Below are 18384 nucleotides of genomic sequence, written 5' to 3'. Positions count from 1 at the left end.
CTTTCATGTAGCAAACAGTAGCCACAGCATATAATAGATGAGTAGACTTGATTTACAATAGAAATAAGGAAAGATAAACTAAAAAAGGTTACCAAGAAATGACCTGGACCTCTATGCAGAAAAGTACAAAATAACCTATAAATGCATAACAAACACAGAGACAAGATGGTCCTCTCTGCTAAGTTCAACCATAAAACCTGGACAATCATAAAAGAAGAAATTTAGTGAGAACTCTGAAAGGTGGTAAGAAGAAGGCAAACTGACTTGGGACTTCAGGACTGGAGGAACAACACAGTGACAGGGTGTCTTATCCCCCAACTTTAGAAGGAGACCCAGATTCAGTAATCTCAGATCCTGATCTGCCAACAGAACTCAGCCCAGGTAGGCTTGTCCCCCTCCAGATGCAATGAGTCTTAGGAATTGTTCCAAATCAGCACAGCAACACTCCCAAGGGGGTCTTTGGAAAGTGTCACTAACAAAGGAAACAAAGAGAAGATTCTCCTTCCCTGTCACCCATGAGACTTTCCTCCTTCCCCTGGAGGTACCAAGCCTGCTGGGCAGCAGCAAGAGGGACTTTGCCCACTGGAGGAGACAAAATGACTTCCTCCTAGGTTTTTAGGTTCTGTGGCTGCTCTGAAGATTAAGTTTGCGTGAGACAAATTAACAAAAGAAAATAAATTGATTACACAGTAATTTAACTATGGCTTGAATTTCATAAAATATAAGACTCAAGAAGGTAGCCAGATGATTCAGATTTTTTTCAATTTTTACCAATTTATTAAATTAATGTTTCTCTAATAAACACTAACTGCCACTTGAGTGAGGTTCATAATCATTCTTGTGATTGTGTTCACAAATTAGAGACAGTTTACTTACCCCTACTGCTGTGAATAAAATCAATTTTGTCAGTGCTGTTGGCACGTCATAACTGAAAATTCTGTAAAGTTGAGATTTGGGCCTACAAAACACTATTTAAGAGAGCAGGTAGGTCTTGACAGTAAAGACAGCATCAAAAGCTTCATCCAGGCAGTTTGCTGTGACAAAACTTCAATGCTATCGTATGTCACCTGGGATTTCTTCAAGGTCTTTTTCATTCCTCTGAGAAATGATGATTCACTTCTATCCTGCTCTGTGTGCTGCCAGCACTTTTTCCTTAATTCACTGGAAGATCAAGACCCCTCTGAAATTTCTCCAGTCATAACTACATTTGAATGTAAAAGCAGCCCACTAAAAGGTGAGGCAAGACAAGTCACTGTGATAACTCCAGCAGGGGGTCTATCTTTTGTGACAGCTCCAGCTGGAAAATGCACATGGATGTCTGTGTTGTTAAGATAAAAACTTCCAGAAGCACAGGGCAGATGGTATTTCTTGGCATTGCTGCAGAGCCTGCTAATAGCAAGATGGGCAGACTCTTCTCATGATATCCCCTAGCTGAGCAGTTAGAGTTAAATGACCTTCACCATCCATTCAACTTGCCTCCCCAAATATGACTTCTCCACCTAAGGGAGTCCAAGCCAAACTTATTGCCATTCCTGGTTGACTCAAATGCCCATTTTATATATCTGGAGCCCAAAGATGTCTTTTGGAGCATAGAAATCAATCAAAATTGGCGTTTCAGGTGGTAGGGCCAAGTAACTGCTGTCATTGATAGATTCAGATTTTGTGTCTTCTAAGATGTTTTCTCTGTAAATTTCTTTCTCATTCACATCAAAATGGTCCAACTTGACTTCCTTATATTGTTCTTTTCCCACCTTCACAGCAACAGCTGGGCAAATGGCCCCAAACCAGCTATCCAGAGAATGACCCCCTGCCTCTCTGGTACACCTGGTGAAGATATGAAGAGGAGTAACCTGAGAGATCTGAATCTGCTGAGGACTCAGCCCATGTTGTTCCAGTTGCTTTGGGATCAATTGCTGGCTGGCAATCTATCTTCTCTTGTGTATACCCTGGCACCTGAATGTCCTCATCTGTCCAAGAGAACAGGTGGAGTAGTAGCAGTCGTATTGGCGATAGTTATTAAAATAACTTGGGAGAGGTTAAAGCCCACATTTAGAGAATGATTTGTGAAGCTATGGTTTTGTTCATGATCCACTACCTCAAGCAGAGCTGCTGCAGAATCACTTGGACACAATTTTTTCTAATTTTTCAACCTCATCTAATAGAAACACCAGATTGTTAACCTCAATGGTCTTCAAGTCATTGATTGTATGACCAGGTGTACTGCCAACATAGGTGTGCCTGTGTCCTCAAATGTCAGACTATTCACGTTCTCATCCAAATACAATCTTGTGGAAATTTTGATCTGGAGTCTTGGCCACAGACTTTCACACATTGTTTTGCCAACTCTAGGAGGGTCAGCAAAGCAAAGAATGGGCCCTTCAGATTGGTTTTCAGCTGTTTGACAGCCTAATATTCCAAAATTCTGTCCTTCAATTTTTCAAGGCAAAATGCTTGTTATTCAGAAGAATTTAGGCTTCTTGAATGTCTGGATTGTCAGTTGTACTTTTGTTCCAGAAAGTTCCACCATAAATTCTAAATAATTTCTTATCTGAACATATTCTGGCATTGCTTGCAGCATCTTTTTAGTCTTTTTCTCTTTTTGACACAGACCTAATGGGCTTCTTCTGACATATTGGATGCTCACCTTTTTTCTAGCATGACAATATCATAATTATCTTCTTCCTCATGTTCATCTTTTAAAGTACCCAGGATGCGGGCCAGCCCAGTGGTGTAGCAGTTAAGTGTCCACGTTCCGCTTCAGCAGCACAGGGTTTGCAGGTTCGGATCCTGGGCATCGCTTGGCAAGCCATGTTGTGGTAGGCATCCCACATATAAAGTGGAGGAAGATGGGCACGAAGGTTGGCTCAGGGCCAGTCTTCCTCAGCAAAAAGAGGACGATTGGTAGCAGATGTTAGCTCATGACTAATCTTCCTCAAAAAATAAAAAAAAAATAAAGTACCTAGGATGTGTGAAATCATATTGAGGCATATTCATATAATGCATTTATTATCATCCTTCTCGCTTTTTCTGTTTTATTATTATTATTATTATATTTTTAGGAAGATTAGCCCTCATTAACATCTGCCACCAATCCTCCTCTTTTCGCTGAGGATGACTGGCCTTGTGCTAACATCCATGCCCATCTTCCTCTAATTTATATGTGGGACTCCTGCCACAGCATGGCTTGATGAGTGGTGCGTAGGTCTGCACCCAGGATCTGAACTGGTGAACCTTGGGCCACTGAAGGAGAACATTCAAACCTAACCACTGTGCCACCAGGCTGGCCCCAAGTTTTCTGTTTTTTTAAAGCAATTTCAATTCTTGCTTTTGTTTCACCAGCAGTGGTATCATCTTGGACAGTTCCTCCAGAGTCACAGTATCTAGAATTTGGAGCATTTTTGTTGCTTGTTTGGATAAGTGATGTCAGAATGTCTAGTAAATCTTCCCTAGGAGAACTGTCTAAAAGACATCTCAATTTAGCAACTGCAGGGACATGTATATTCAACATTTCAATCAATAGTAGTTCATTTTTGTAGAACTCTTCTGATAATTCTCCTAGCTTCTCTTTAGTTTTACAGGTGTTGAAAAATTCCTCAAGGCAGCCCAACAGTTCCACTTTAATGACAGGATATGACTTATCTTTTAAATCCGTACCATCTGCAAACAGCACAGGCGTGTGGTCAACAAAAGTGAGTGGGAATTGGGCTGGGTACTGCCCACAATCTGAATCATCAGTGCAGCTGCCCCAATCCTGTGCAGTGGTGGCAGATCCTGAGTATTGCTGGCCAGGTAGGTCATGCTGGGGATGAGACTTAGGATGGTGCTCTGCAGCCCTCGAGCAGGCATCTCCACACCAGCTGCCAGTTGCAAGTCCAGTCCACACTGGGTGCACATGGGGGAGCTTGGAAGCAGGAAGCCATCTGGGTGAACAGCAGCAGGAAGTGGCTGAAGAAAAATTATGGGAAGATGAGGGGAGAAAATGTATAATAAATAAAACTTGCCTTGTTGTGCAGAAAAATCTCTCAGTTAAAAAAATTCTCTAGGGGTTGGCCTGGTGGTTCACTGGTTAAGTGTCACGTTCCACTTCGGTGGCATGGGGTTCCCCAGTTCTGATCCCAGGTGCAGACAGGGCACTACTTGGCACGCCATGCTGTGGCAGGTGTCCCACATATAAAGCAGAGGAAGATGGGCGTGGATGCTAGCTCAGGGCCAGTCTTCCTCAGCAAAAAGAGGAGGATTGGCAGCAGTTAGCTCAGGGCTAATCTTCCTCAAAAAAAAAAATCTCTAGGGGCTGGCCTGGTGGCACACGCGTTAAATTCACACATTCTTCTTTGATGGCCTGGGGTTCACCAGTTCAGATCCCAGGTGCGGACCTACACAACACTTATCGAGCCATGCTGTGGCAGGCATCCCACGTATAAAGTAGAGGAGGATGAGCATGGATGTTAGCTCAGGGCCAATCTTTTTAAGCAAAAAGAGGAGGGTTGGTGGGGAATGTTAGCTCAGGGCTAATCTTCCTCAAAAACAAAGTCTCTAAGAGTCATTCTCTTTCTGGTGCAGATGCTTTTACTAATGGAAATTTCCTTTATAAACATAAATTTCCTTTCCAAAGAGGAAGTCTATCCTTCATTTAAAGCAGTCAAGGTGGAGATCAAGAGTTTTTCCTGCATCTGCTGGCTCTCGATTGCTTTTGGCTCAAAATAATTTGTATGTCAAAGTACCATACTTTGGGGATCTTCAGCATTCCTTCAAGAAGAACCAACTTGTTCTTGGAAGTCTCTGTCTCCTCCCCAACCCAGATGCACTCAAGATGTTAGGGGCCAACAGCAAACAGGGTTCTGCCTCAAGAAGTTTTGGGGAAGCCTCTTCACCCTCAAAGGCCTGAGACACACTAGAGGGATAGATCACTGCAGGTTCTTCAGCCATTGAAAATAACATAAACAGCTCCATTCTCATAAATTTAACAACTTGAAAACAAGGAACAATTTACCAAAAATTTCAAACTAACAAAACTCAACCAAGATGATAGTACTTTCCTCGATTGCGTGCTGCTAGCCAAGCTTTTTGCCACAAAACTCAAGACTTGGATTCATGCAACACACCTGAAGAAAGCACAAACCCTGAGGGGAACTGGACATCATTTGGTGACTTAAAAATAAAGATTTCTCCAAATGGAAGCAGACAGTATCTGATGCGAAGGTTTCCAAGGTGTCTGGACCAGGTCTCTTGGAAGTTTGTCTGCCAAACCTTTGAGGATGACATGACACTTCAGATCATCTCCAATGCCTATGATCTTGATAACATGCAAACTTCAGGTAAAAAGTGCCAGAGAGTTCTCCCTCCTCTCACTCCGTGTTCCTCAAATGTGGCCGCAATAGGTTTCCAATCTGTGTGTTTTTCCTCCAACCTGGGACATGACTCCCAGAGAAGGTCCTTCCTGGCATCGAGGGATGAGAGGCTACTGAAAGTGGAAAAATCTGACTGCAGATCAACAGTGCTTTCAGAGAAAGATCGCAATCAAAATGGGGACATGTGAAAGTCAATAAACGGAAACGTAGTTGAAATAGTGTTGGAAGGCTAATAGAGAGCGTTCTCATGCCCTACGTCAAAAGCGCAGTGCAACAGGAAGAATAAAGACTTTCTCTTCCTGACCAGTCAGAAACTAAGCCAAGGACAGATTGTCACAACTCTGCCGATGAAAAGCCACTGCCCTCAAGACTGTGTCCAATAGCCCCCACAGTTTTCCCCACTCTGAGATAAAAGAGCTTCTCCTCTCTTCCTTGCTGGGTGCTCCTGCATGGCTTGCCATGGTTGCACACTCCAAATGGCTATTCTTTGCTAATCCCAGATAAACCAATTTTTGCCAGAGAAATAACTAGCTGTCTATTTAAGGGCAAGACTTGTTAATAAGCAAGAGATGTAGAGAAAACATTTGATAAAATCCAACTCCTGTTTGTCATAAAATTTTCTAGCAAGTTTGAAATAGATGGAAACTACTTTCACTTGTTGAAGGTCATCTACAGAAAATGCACAGTTGACATCATGCTTAACAGGGGAAGACTAAATGATTCTCCCCATAATAAGGAACAAGGAAAGCAATACCACTTTCACTATTCTTATTCAACAAAATACTGAAGCTTCTGGCAATAACAGAAGTAAAGGAAATAAAAGCCATAGAGTTTAGAAAGGAAAAAATATAACCATTCCTAGTTTCATTGTTGTCTGTGTAAAAAAAACTCTGGGAATCTACAAAAAAAAAAAATCAGAACTAATACATGAGTACAAAAAGTTCACCAAGTACAAGATCAACACACAAAATACAATTTTATTTCTACAACAAATGATGAACCTGCAGATGATAAACTTGAAAATGCTGTATTATTTGAAACCACTCCGAAGAACATGAAATATTCAGGCATATATTCAAGAACATGTGTACAGGATCTGATGCTGAAAATTATAAAATACCGATTAGGGTAATTAAAGAAGATGCAAATAAATTGAGAGACTTACTATTGTCAAAGACAAATGCAGCAGAAATTAGTTAAAGTGGTGAAAGCAGATTTTATTCAGTAACGGCTCACAGAAGCTGAGATGCGCTCAGATTTGTACAGAGGTGAATTTAGAATTTTAAAGAGGGAATGAAGGAGGAGGGTTCAGGGGCTCTGTAGAGTCAAAGAAGTGAAAAAGTACAAAGGTTGGTCAGTGTAACTGTGATTAGACCCACTGTGTTTGTTACTTTGCAGTTATCAAAGTTAGGATTCTATCACTCAGAAGTTGAAAGAAAGTGTCTCTATCTGTCTTAATGATCGTATTTCAAAGGAGTGGCTCTTGGGTCCTTTAGAGAATTGTGAGAGATACATATCGACAGTTGTAAGCCCTCTTTAGTAAATACTCTAAGAAGGGGGATCAGAGGCCTATAATTGGGTGTTGACTAAAATAAATAGCAAATTTTTCTGTCAGCTTTGAGCTCTCAGGAAGGCATTTTAATGGTGGGCTGGAGATATTCCGGTTACACAGCCTTATGCTGCTAGAAGCCACGCCAGTTTGGTTGAGTCTCCTCCTGGTGTGGGGGTTTGGAAGGAGTTGTTATGTGCTGAGAATTCTGCAGTCCTCACCATGTTACTGGATAGAATAATGAGTACAGGTCTCAATTATCCCCAAATTGATCTAAATGTCTAATCTTATTCTAATAAAAATTCCACCACAGTTTGTAGACAGAGACACCTTTTTCTAAAATTTATATAGAAAGGCACATAGCTGAGAGTAGCTAAAACAACCATGACTGGAATAATAATGAGGCAGTAAACACTTTAACAATATTTAGTATTGCCTTGTAGATAGTGTAATCACTGCATCATCATTTTCATTGTAGGACAGCTACATAAATCAATGGAATAGAGTAGAGAATCCAGAAATGGGCCACAGAGTTATACCCTAGTGATCTCTGACACCAAGAGTGAACCTTAATGTAAATTATGGACATTGAGTGATAATGGTGTGCCTATGTATGTTCATCAATTGTGAAAAGTATACTACTCTGATGAGGGGTATTGACAACAGAAAGGTTATGCATATGTGGGGGCAGGGACTACATGAGAACACTGTATATTTCATTAAATTTTGCTGTAAACGTAAAATTGCTCTAAAAAGTAACATCCGTTTATTTTTTAACAGGCAATACAAGAATACCTTGTGGTGATAAAACTAGTCATTATTTTAGATGTGATGGATACACAAACTTGCACATCTGATAAAACTGTACAGAACTAAATACACAGGAGCAAATTAGTACAAGTAAAACTGGAGAAATCTGAATAAGATAGTGGATTGTATCAATGCCAACAAGCTGGCTGTGGTATCGTCCTATAGTTTTGCAGAATGTTATCATTGTAAGGAACTGGGTAAACTTTTGGAGTTATTCCTTACAACAGTGTGGAATCTACAATGATCTCACTATAAATTTCAATTAAAAATAGTTGGCAAATGGAAAGTCAGTCTATGTTCTAAGTTAGGAAGTTTCATTAAATGGTCAGTCCCATTACTTTATAAATTGAATATAATGCCAATAAAAATTTTAACAAGCTTTTCTGTTGAGTTAGATAAATGATCCTACATGGAAAAAATAAACGCATAAGCTAAGCTAGGAAAATATGGACCAGGAAGAACTATGAGGGAGGAACTACTCTATCACACATTAAAAATATTGCAGAGACTGTAATGCAACAGGAGAGTATTGTTGCATGTACAAGAAGAGGAGAGAAGGGAAAGGGAGGGGAGAGGGTGGCAGAGGTCAGGGGAGTGGGGGAGGGGTGGCCTGATTGGAAGTTGTTAACATGGGGAAGCTGGAGGTCACTAAGTAGAAGGCAGGCATCCTATGCGATGGTTTAGGGAGCATATGTGGCTTTCTCTGGCGGTCCTGTGTTGAAAGCAGAACGAGAGTTTTGGAAACTGGCAGTTACTGACCAAGTGCTGACTGTTCTGTGCTGAATGCTGCAGGGGCTGTGACTTGGCTTCTTGGGATGTTTGCTCCCCACGTTGGGGGTCAGAGTTATACTGTCATATGTGATCTGGCCTTTGTCCATTTGTATATTCAGTCTCAAAATAACAGTCGGTGCACAAATTCATCAGTTAGCTCGTCATTAAAAAATCGTCTCTTGGAAAGTTAAACCTTCGAAAGTTAAAAAGATGAAAATGTTAAAAAGATGAAAGACGCCAAATAAGTTTTATAGATGAATAGGAAGAAATTGAATAAGAATCTCAAAATTATCCTTCAACAGATTAGGGTGTCATGAAACAGGTTTCTCAAACTTAAAGTCCTATATTAACATTATTTTCTAAAAAAGAAATTTGGCAAAATGAATTAAAGGACTTAAAACGTCCTTAGCGTTGACTTCATGTTACACTTCTAGTAATTTACAATCAGGAAGTAATTCTAAATAGCAATACTTTTTATCTCCTAAATTGATTTTTTTGTGTAAATTATTGATTAAAAAAAGAAAAAAAGAAATCAAATCTCCAGCAGTGAAGTATATTTACTTGAGAATATATCATGCAAACTATGTTTCATTAGAGTGTCATTTTTATTATCAGCATAGGAGAAAAGATGAGTTATGGAAGGGATTCTGCCCATGCTCAGTTATTTCCTTTACTTAACATTAAATCTTGAATAAAGTATAATGTCAAGCTGACTCATTTACTCCTTCATTTTAAAAGCTGAAGACTATTTCCTTGGTTTTTAAATAATGAGGTGTAAAGAAGGGGGTGAGGTGTTGAAAATAACTTCCACTGAGCTTGACAGTAGCAACTGCTCTTGATTTTTTTTGAGAGTTGTGGGGTCACCCATCAAAGCAGGAATGCTATTTACGTTCAGAAATTAACAATCTGAATTTTATTAGAAATTTTGATTTTTATACATCCTCAAAAAGTAAACAGGAATTTATTTTAATTTTTATCTCTGTTGAGGTATGAGTAATAGACAAAAAATGCACACGTTTTCTATATGTGTATTGATTAGTTTGGACATATGCATACACCCATCATATCGTCACCACAACCAAGTGCTGAACACATCCATGACCTCCAAAACTTTCCTTGTGATTTTTGTGTGTTTTTTTAAGCTTAGGAATTTCATGGATTTTAACTTTATGCTCAGATAAAAGAGGGAGAAGATGAGGTGTACATTGTTTCATTGTGGTACCTTAAGACGTAGACTTTCAACATACACATGACTTCTGAAAAGCAATATTTATTACTCTCAATGAAATATTTTCTTCTATTTCCTTCAAATATATGGCCTTCTTATTCTACCCCCCACCCACTTCCTTTTTGAGTAGGGACTCAGGAGAAATTTCCAATGGTGCAAACAAACAGGGTCCAAGGGGTGGCTGCCCCTCAGCCCTGCAGGCTTTTCCCCTGTGAGAAGCGCCCACTTTGCACGTGTGTGAGCCAGTGTGGAACAGGAGAGAGTATGTCTGCAAACTGGTTCAGCCTGCTAAGCCCCTTTGCTGCTTCTAACCTATGGCCACGAAAAAGGCTAAATGGAGGGAAATTAAACTTTGATGTGTTGATGATTGAAAAGGAAAGTGCCTTGCTCTTTAAGGGATAAAGTCATTTGGAGGAAAATCAAATAACTATCATAGTTATTTTTTCCTGTCTTATTTTTCCACTGAAGCCACTAGATATTTCAATCTTTCTGACTTCCTAACAGAATCCAGTAGTACTTTCCTTTTCTAAGGCCAATGAACTGTTATGTAAGGGGCTTCTATTGCTTTTTCCAAACCCTCCTGGGATTCTGTTTATCTACTGTTCGTTTTTCACTCCCTGATTTTCAGATTGCTTTGTTCACTGTCCTTGTAAAATAAATGTGGCTCATTAAAATAACCAGCATGAATATGTATCTCTTTCACTGCATTTTATCTAATAAATATGCTGAAGATTTTCTGTGTTCTGCACGTGAATCCTTTGTTGAATATTGGAACTGGGACAATCTCTTCGCATCCTGTGACTTGCAAATTCCCTCTTGTAATGTGTCCGATGATGAACCGAAAGCCTAAATTTTAATGAATCCCAGTTTACTGATATTTCTTTTATGGAGTGTGTGTGTGTGTGTGTGTGTGTGTGTGTGTGCATGTCTTCTTTGAGAAGTTTATTCTACCCTGTGGTCCCGAGGATGTTTTCTTATGTTGTCTTCTAGAAGTTTCATTATTTTACCTTTCCCCTTTAGGTCAAAGTGTCCAGGAATTGAGTTTTGTGTATTGTGAGGGTAGGGCTCAAGGTTTCTTTTACATCCATATGCTCATCTCTACGAGTAATAACAGGTAGCACTGTGAGAGGTGGACACAAGCCTGGGAGTTAGGGGTCCTGTATTCTCAGACTTACCCTCCCTTTAAAGCACCCTCTGAACTTGGGCAGGTGATGTTACCAGTTCTCCCTCCTCTCAGACTCCTTCCTTCCTTTCTTCCTTCTATCCTTCGTTCCTCCCTTCCTCGCTCCCTCCATTCTTTCCTTCCTTCCTTCCATCTATCCACCCGAGCATCTGTCCAGATATCAATCTGTCCAACTGTCCTCCTGCCTGTTCGCCTGTTTGTCCTTCTTCTCTCCTTCCATCCTCTTTCCTCCCATCTCTCCAACTTCTCTTCCTTGTCTTTGTTCTTCCTGCTTTCCCTGTGACCCTCCATTTGTCTGCTCTTCCTCTGTCCATCCAGGTATCCCCTCTATCTGTGCCTCTACCTATCTCTTTGTTGCGTCTCTCTCTTCTTCAAGCACACTGTCTCTCTTGGGTTCATCTCACTCACAGGCTCGAACATCCCTCTACTCACACAATCCCTCCTTCTGTCACTCACATTTATGGCTCACCTGTGAATGGTTGTCCTGAGACAGCCACTGTTGGAATGCAGATGAGCCTGTGGGGCTTCATCCACTTTGTGGGGTCTCTGTCTCTCCCAGACGACAGCCCTTTCCACAGCTCCTGAGCTGGGCAGCATGTTCCTGCCTACTTCCTCATTGCTTGAGCAACCAGAAGACACCACAGGCCTAGGGGGCCCCTCTTCCTTCCCCAGAGGAGCTCTCCAGCCCCACACCTCAACTGACCTATTCTTACTGGGCAGGTGGGAAGCCGAGGTGTGCAATTCTGCTTTGAGGGCAAGCATGCTGATCACAAGGATTATACCAATATTTCAATCTGATGCAGCCCTCAGAGAGCCCCTGGTCTTGTGAAAGTCACAGAAAATTCTAATACAAGGTGGGATGTTTTGAGGAGAAGCACCTGGCATCCTTTGGGTGGGAAGGGCTCTCTGGAGGAAGTTTTGCCCAATTGGGGTCTTTTAGAAGGAGTAGGAGTTATATAGGGAAATAAGGTGTGGAGCGTGTTCCTGGGAGAGGAAATTGCATGAGCAATGGCCCTGTAGGCAAAAACAGCATAGTGTATGGGAGAATTGACAGGAATTTGGTTTGCCTGAAGCACAAAGCCCAACTCAGAGTGAATGTATCAATGAGGCTGAAGAGTCAGCAGGAGCCAGATGTGCAATGGCTTTGAGTGCCAGGTCAAGAAGTTTGAACTTAACTCTGAAGGCCTTAGGGAGCCATGGGTGATGCTAGAGCAGGAGTGTTCTAGTGAGATCTTCATTTCAGAAAAATGCTTCTAATGTTCGAGGCAGAGAACATCCTTTAGACAATGCATCCAGTGAGCATGTTAGGGTGTTGGTTCCGGTGAGAAAAGATAAGACCTACCTGGGATGTGAATGAACAGAAGGAATGCATTGAGGAGCAATCTGTAAGTGCAATTGGTGTTACTGGCAGGTGAGGGAGGAGGAGCTGAGAGATATGCTGGCTTCAACTTGGATGAGCACAGCATTGGGTGGTGGTTCCACTGGGAGCAAAGGCAACAGATGATACTGAGTTCAGGACTCTGATCTGGTCTCAGGCCAGCTCTCAGGGATGGCTGTCTCTCTCCCTCTCTTCTTGCAGCCAAGGGGCACGACCTGAAGGCCCTCACACTCAATTCCACCATCTCCAACATCCAGTATTTGACAGACATGAGCAAGGGCTCAGCGACATTTAACTCCACTGAGAGAGTCCTGCAGCACCTGATGAGACCCTGGTGCCAGCAGCTCCTGGTAGGATGAGTCCCAGCCAGCCGCACCCCACCTGCTGTCTCTCCTGCTCGTCCTCCTCCTGCCTCCTCCCCTGCTTGGATCCTTGTTCAAGAAGAGCAGCCTGGGCCCCTTGTCTTGGGCTGTAGACTGATCTCCCTCAAGGAAGTCCCTTTTCTGAGCATTTGAGAGTCATGAACACTTTTGGTGACCACCCCAGTTTTCACTCTTCCCACTGACTCCCAATTTGCTCCTCCCTCCCTCTGGCCCCCATTATCAGAGGATTCAGGACATCTCTCTAGAGTCCCCACATTCCTCTCTCCCCAGGCCTGCAGACGATGGGGCAGCCACCAGCGTGGAAGCTGTCTGCACCTACCACCCTGACCCCATGGCTCATGATGGAGAGTATGACAGAGACACCAGGTGACAGCAGCATTCCTGGGAGCTTAACCAGCTGACTCACCGTGTCACCCCGAGGGGCCTCTACTCCCTGCTCAGGGACAGCCTTTTTGTCAGTGGTGAGTGTTCATGCTGAGCTGGATTGACAGTGATCGTTACTTATGCCTGTTCTGCTTTATTTCCTCTCTAACAAGTCAGCCCAGGTTCTGATTTGGGGGACACAGAAACTGAATATGTAGAAAATTTCAATTTGCAAATGAAGACTGTGCTGTAAATGGATTTTTAGATCCCAATAAAAAAAATGTGAACTATCTCACTATTAATTTTTATATAGATTGCCTGGACAAATGGTAATATCTTGGTTATAATGGGTTTAAATATACCATTAAAATTAGTTTCACTTGTTTATTTTTACTTTTTTAAATGTGAGTATTTTAAAAAAGTTTACATTTCATAAGATAGAGTGTGAAATTCTACTGTTGGACAGCACTGTTCAAGACATGAAAATAAAGCCCAGAGAAAGTAGTTAGGGACAACTTTTCCAAGGAAAGGAGTCAATCTGACCCACGTGGCAAGATGCAGAAAACAGTCTCATACACACATACATACACACACACACACTTAGAAAGTAAGACCAACATCATCATAGAGTTGAACCACTACTTCTCAAGTAGCAAGAGGTTGCAGTCCTACATTGTTCTAAGTGGACGAACCTCAGGAAAGGAGCCAGGAGTCAAGAAAATTTACCAATCAGGAAGATCTAAAACCAGAGAGTAAAGGTCAGGATCTTTTGTGAAGTTCCCAGCGGTGGATTCTGTTAGAGACTCAATACGTTAGTGAGAACTTTGCAAGAAGGGTTGTTACAGAACTCACCTATCCTTTCCTATGTAAAAACACACAAGTTTTGTAAAGAATACTAGCTCCTGCCAATCAACAAAAAGATGGTAGAACACAAATATCCCCCTTGTAAATCACTCCTGGATTAGTGAGCCAGTCAGGGAACAGATGACAGTGGATTGAGCTGGACCTCATTAGGCTGATTCTGACTTCATGACCATCCTGTGGATTGTCTCATGCCAGGAACTCTAAAACATGCTGCCCCCACCACTCTTTTGCCACCAAGGTACACCAACCAGACCTTGCTGACAAATGCCCTGGCTGGGCCCCTTCTGACCACACCTGGAGGACTCTCTCCAAATCCTACTCCGTCACGGCGCTCTTCCACCAGCCACTGGCCAGGGTGGCATTTCCTCCAAGGCTGACACTCTGTGTGCCCAGCTCTGGGAATGGCACGTCTCCCTCAAGTGAAGAAAAGGATCTGAGTTCAGAGCCTGTGGGCTGCAGCCATTAGGACAAGGCCTGGGGTTTGCTTCCAGAGAGAAGAGAACCTGTGGTGGGTGTGGGTCCCAGGGTTCAAGAAGCCCCCGTGATTCCTGGATAGAATCCCAGAAGATGATGCAGGACAGAGGAGGGATGCTTGGGTGTGATTGTGCTTGGGAATGTCCATAGGGAGGCGGATGTGCCATTGGTAATGCCTTCAACAGTGTTGTTCATTCATCGATTCATCCTGTCTCAGGGAGTGCTGTCTACATCCTTCCAGCCCCTAGTCTCCTGTCTGGAGCAAACAGATAGCGTCAGAGGAACATTTACATTTCATTTATAATGTATGCCTACAGGGCATGCAATGTGCTGGATGTTGCAAGTGTTTTGAAACATTAACTCCTTTAGCACTCTCCATATCCTCACAAATTAGGTACGCTTATCCTTCTTGCCAACAACAGATGAAGAAACTGAGGCACCAATGAGGTAAGTACTTTGCCCTTTACCAATATCTAGGAAGTGATTGAGGTGGAATTTGAACATAAGATGTTGGCTCCATATTCTCTTCTCTTAATCATGTTCTTTGCTCTCTAAGACTTCATACCATGAAGACGATGGCTCAGCGTATCCATTTTCTTGTTACACCCAGTAGCCCCACTCTTTGATCTCTGTCTGCAAAAGATGCTATTTGCATCAAAACTCTTGCACATACACAACCAAAATGACTTCTCCCCATATCCCATGTCCTGGAAAATACATAGAGAACATTTCAAAACATTTCTTGCCCAGGCTGGGAGTGCTTCTGGGAAATCCCACTGTTCCTGTAAGAAGCCAAGGGCAGGCTGGGAGCTGTGTCTCAGGGGAAAGGTGAGCTCAGGAGTTACTATGGGGTTACAAAATGGATGGGGGGCCTCAGCAGGAATTGACTTCAGGATCTGGTGGTGTTTCAAGCTGGGTGCCAATTTTCAGGCTTTGGTTGTAGGGGCTGGTGCCGCATTCCAGGGAGATGGGAGTCTCCCTGTGTTCTTGGGGAAACCAGACCCTTGAAAGCAAGGGAATGAGAGTTTCCTTTCACAATGGACTTGGGAGGGGAAACATTCAGCCCAGAAGAGACAGCCATGATCCTGATGAAACCAGAAGAATCTACCTCCTCATCCACCAATCAGAAAGCCCTCCTTCATGGACTCACTTTATCCAGATGAGACCAAGAAGGAGGACATCATGAGATGCCCTTGCAGGTGGGAGACCTGTGACAGTGGAGCCTGTGCCTGGGAGGCTCTGAAAGGCATCATAGGGGTGACATTTGCTGTGAGCAGGGTGCCAGATGAGAGGCACGCCTGCCTGTGTCTGGGAACAGTTTGAGCATCAGGGAGAAGGCACCACTGGCACAGAGGCTCACAGGAAGAAGTGGGTCTGACCAGACAATGTCAGAAAGATGGCAGTGTAGCTGGAAGGAGCCTGAGAAGAGAGAGGAGGGTAGATGGGGACAGGCAGGGCCAGAGGGCAGGAACTGGCAGACTGTGCTTTTCCCGTCGCTCTCTGATGACACTGCTCTAAGACATTGCACCTAGAAAATACAAATCCTTAACATCTCACAAAGTGTGTGTGCCAGGAATGGGGCACAGCTTAGCTGGGTGCCTCTGCCTCAATGTCTCTGTGAAGCAGGGGCTGCGGCTCTATTGCTGCTCGACTCATGGAAGGTTTGCTCCCAAGTTCACTCACATGCATGTTGACGGGGTTTGTTTGGACTGAAAGTCTGAGTTCCTGCCTGTCTGTTGGCCGATCATTCCCTCCATTCTCTCCTATGGAACATCTTCATAGGACAACTGAAAACATGCACACTTGCTCCCCCAGTTCCAGAGATATAAGAACTGGAGAGAGAGAAAGATGGAAACAGAAGGAGAGAAAGAGGGAGGGGACTAAAGCCAATGAGTAAGAAGGAAGGGCCAGGCTTTTTGTTCTTAACCCTGGGTTGCAGGCCATCCCATCACCTTGGCTGCATTCTATTCAGAAGGCAGTTCCTGACCACTTGTGGTTCCACAAGGATGTGCACAGCAGAAGGCAGTGAGCACCAGGAGCCATGGTGGAGGCTGCCCCCCACATAGGCTGACACGAGGCACTTGGGTCTGATTCTAGGTCAAACAGGAGACCATGCAAGGTTTCATGCCAGTGAATGGAAATATCTGAATTTCCCCTAATTTCCACCTCTTAAAGGTGCAGAGCTGGAAATGAGGTGACATTTGCTGTGAGCAGAGTGAAAGATGAGAGGCATGCCTGCCTGTGTCTGGGAATAGTTTGAGTGTCAGGGAGAAGGCACCACTGGTGCAGAGACTCGCAGGAAGAAGTGAGTGTGACCAGAGAAGGGCAGAAAGGTGGGGGTGTGGCGAGAAGGAGCCTGAGAAGGGAGCAGAGGGCAGATGGGGGCATGGCAGGGACGGGTGGTGGGAACTGGTAGGCTGTGCTTTTTGCCATCGCTCTCTGATGACATTGCTCCAAGAGCTTGCGCCCCAAAGGTACAAATCCTTAACATCTCACAAATTCTGTGTGCCAGGAAGGGGGCACAGCTTGGCTGGGTGCTTCTGCCTCAACGTCTCTCTGAAGCAGGGGCTGAAAATCTGAGATCCTGCCTGTCTGTTGGCCAATCATTCCCTCTATGCAGACCTGGAAAAGAGGCCCAGAGGGGCAGTGACTTTCTCAAGGTCACACAGCTGGAACCCAGGCCTGTTTTGAGGGGTACTCCACACTACATCCCATCCCTTCTTGTCATTCTTTCATCTCTAAGTGTGTGCATCAGACACAGGCAAACCAGACCACAGGTGTTGTCGCTATTGTCTCTTCTACACCTGAGGACGTCCTGAGGGAGCTATTTCCGGCATCGTCCCCATCGTGCAGGTTGGGTGATTGAGGAGGCCCTGGGAGGCACAATGGCATTTCCAGGACACAGAGCTTGTAGGAAAAAAGAGGTTGGAACTCAGCTGCATGTCCTCAAGCTGGAACCCTGGTTCCATCTCAAGGTCCTGTGTGGGGCACTGTGATGGGTATTTGTGTGCAGTCATGGAGATGACATTGGCAAGGAGGGTGAGCAGCCAAGATCCCAGAGGGGTTTTGGGTGGGTGTGATTGAAGAAGGGGCCAAGGTATGGGAACTCAGAGGAAGTGACCTCACTTCCTTGGAGACAGACCCCAACAGAACTTAGCACACTGGTCTCCAGGCGCCCACATTCTAGACATAGCATCCTATCGAGCTCACTTAAGTGGAGACGTTCAAGAGAACAGCATGTTTTCCTGTTGTCTCCCGAGTTGTGGAGGCTCTGGCTTCAGGAAAGCCAAGACAAAGAGCCCTTTCAGTCACTATAGATGCTGGCTTGCCCTCACCTGCACCGCGTCTGGTCATTTGTCAGGATGAGCTTTCAGGTAACACAGGGCCGGCCATCGGGGTTAGGTCAAAACTGGATGCCACCCCCACACCCCTTTGAGCCTACTTGTGTGTTGGAGGGGAGTGAGTGAGGGACGGCGGGGCTGAGTGGGGAGCACCCTGGGTAGGAGCTGTTTGCTCGGTGTTGGAAGCCTGGCAGTGTGTCATGTTCCCAGCCTAGGTGGTGGCTAGTAGGATGGGAGAGTGGGTGCTGGGAACCAAGCTCCTCTACCCATAGGTTAGTCCCGAGCCATCTGGGTGTCATCTCATTCCCTCCCTGGCTGGAGGTCTATGCAAATGCTGCTCGGTACCTGATCTGTGCTGGGGTTTACTCCTGTGGCCAAGTCGAGGCAGGCCCCTGAGACCTGCCGGCCCGCCTCTTGGGCACTGTATTTGCAGAGCTGCACGCAGGAGGTGGTCGAAGAGCTGGCAGATGGGTTCGGGTACTCCATTTCCCTGGACAGGGACCAGCTGCACCGCACCATCATCAATAACCAGGGCTGCTCCGAGGTGAGAGTGGGCACGGAGGGGTCTTCCCATCCAGGCCCCTAAGATGACCAGGGCAGGCCCAGAATCCAACCTCAAACTGCCGTTCTCCTGGGACCCTAACAGGGCTGTTCCCCATGAGTGTCCCACAGTCCCATTCCCAAAGGAATCT

The 18384-nt window shown here is 44.3% G+C and overlaps 1 pseudogene; it reads right to left on the bottom strand.

Annotated features, from left to right (window-relative positions):
- Positions 1-958: 958 nt before the first annotated feature.
- LOC138922915 (lon protease homolog 2, peroxisomal-like) lies at positions 959-16040 on the bottom strand (annotated as a pseudogene).
- Positions 16041-18384: the final 2344 nt, after the last annotated feature.

This window comes from Equus caballus, unplaced genomic scaffold (genome assembly GCF_041296265.1).
Source record: "Equus caballus isolate H_3958 breed thoroughbred unplaced genomic scaffold, TB-T2T haplotype1-0000019, whole genome shotgun sequence".
In the NCBI taxonomy this organism is placed as follows: Eukaryota; Metazoa; Chordata; class Mammalia; order Perissodactyla; family Equidae; genus Equus; species Equus caballus.
This window is presented reverse-complemented; position numbering and strand designations above follow the sequence as displayed.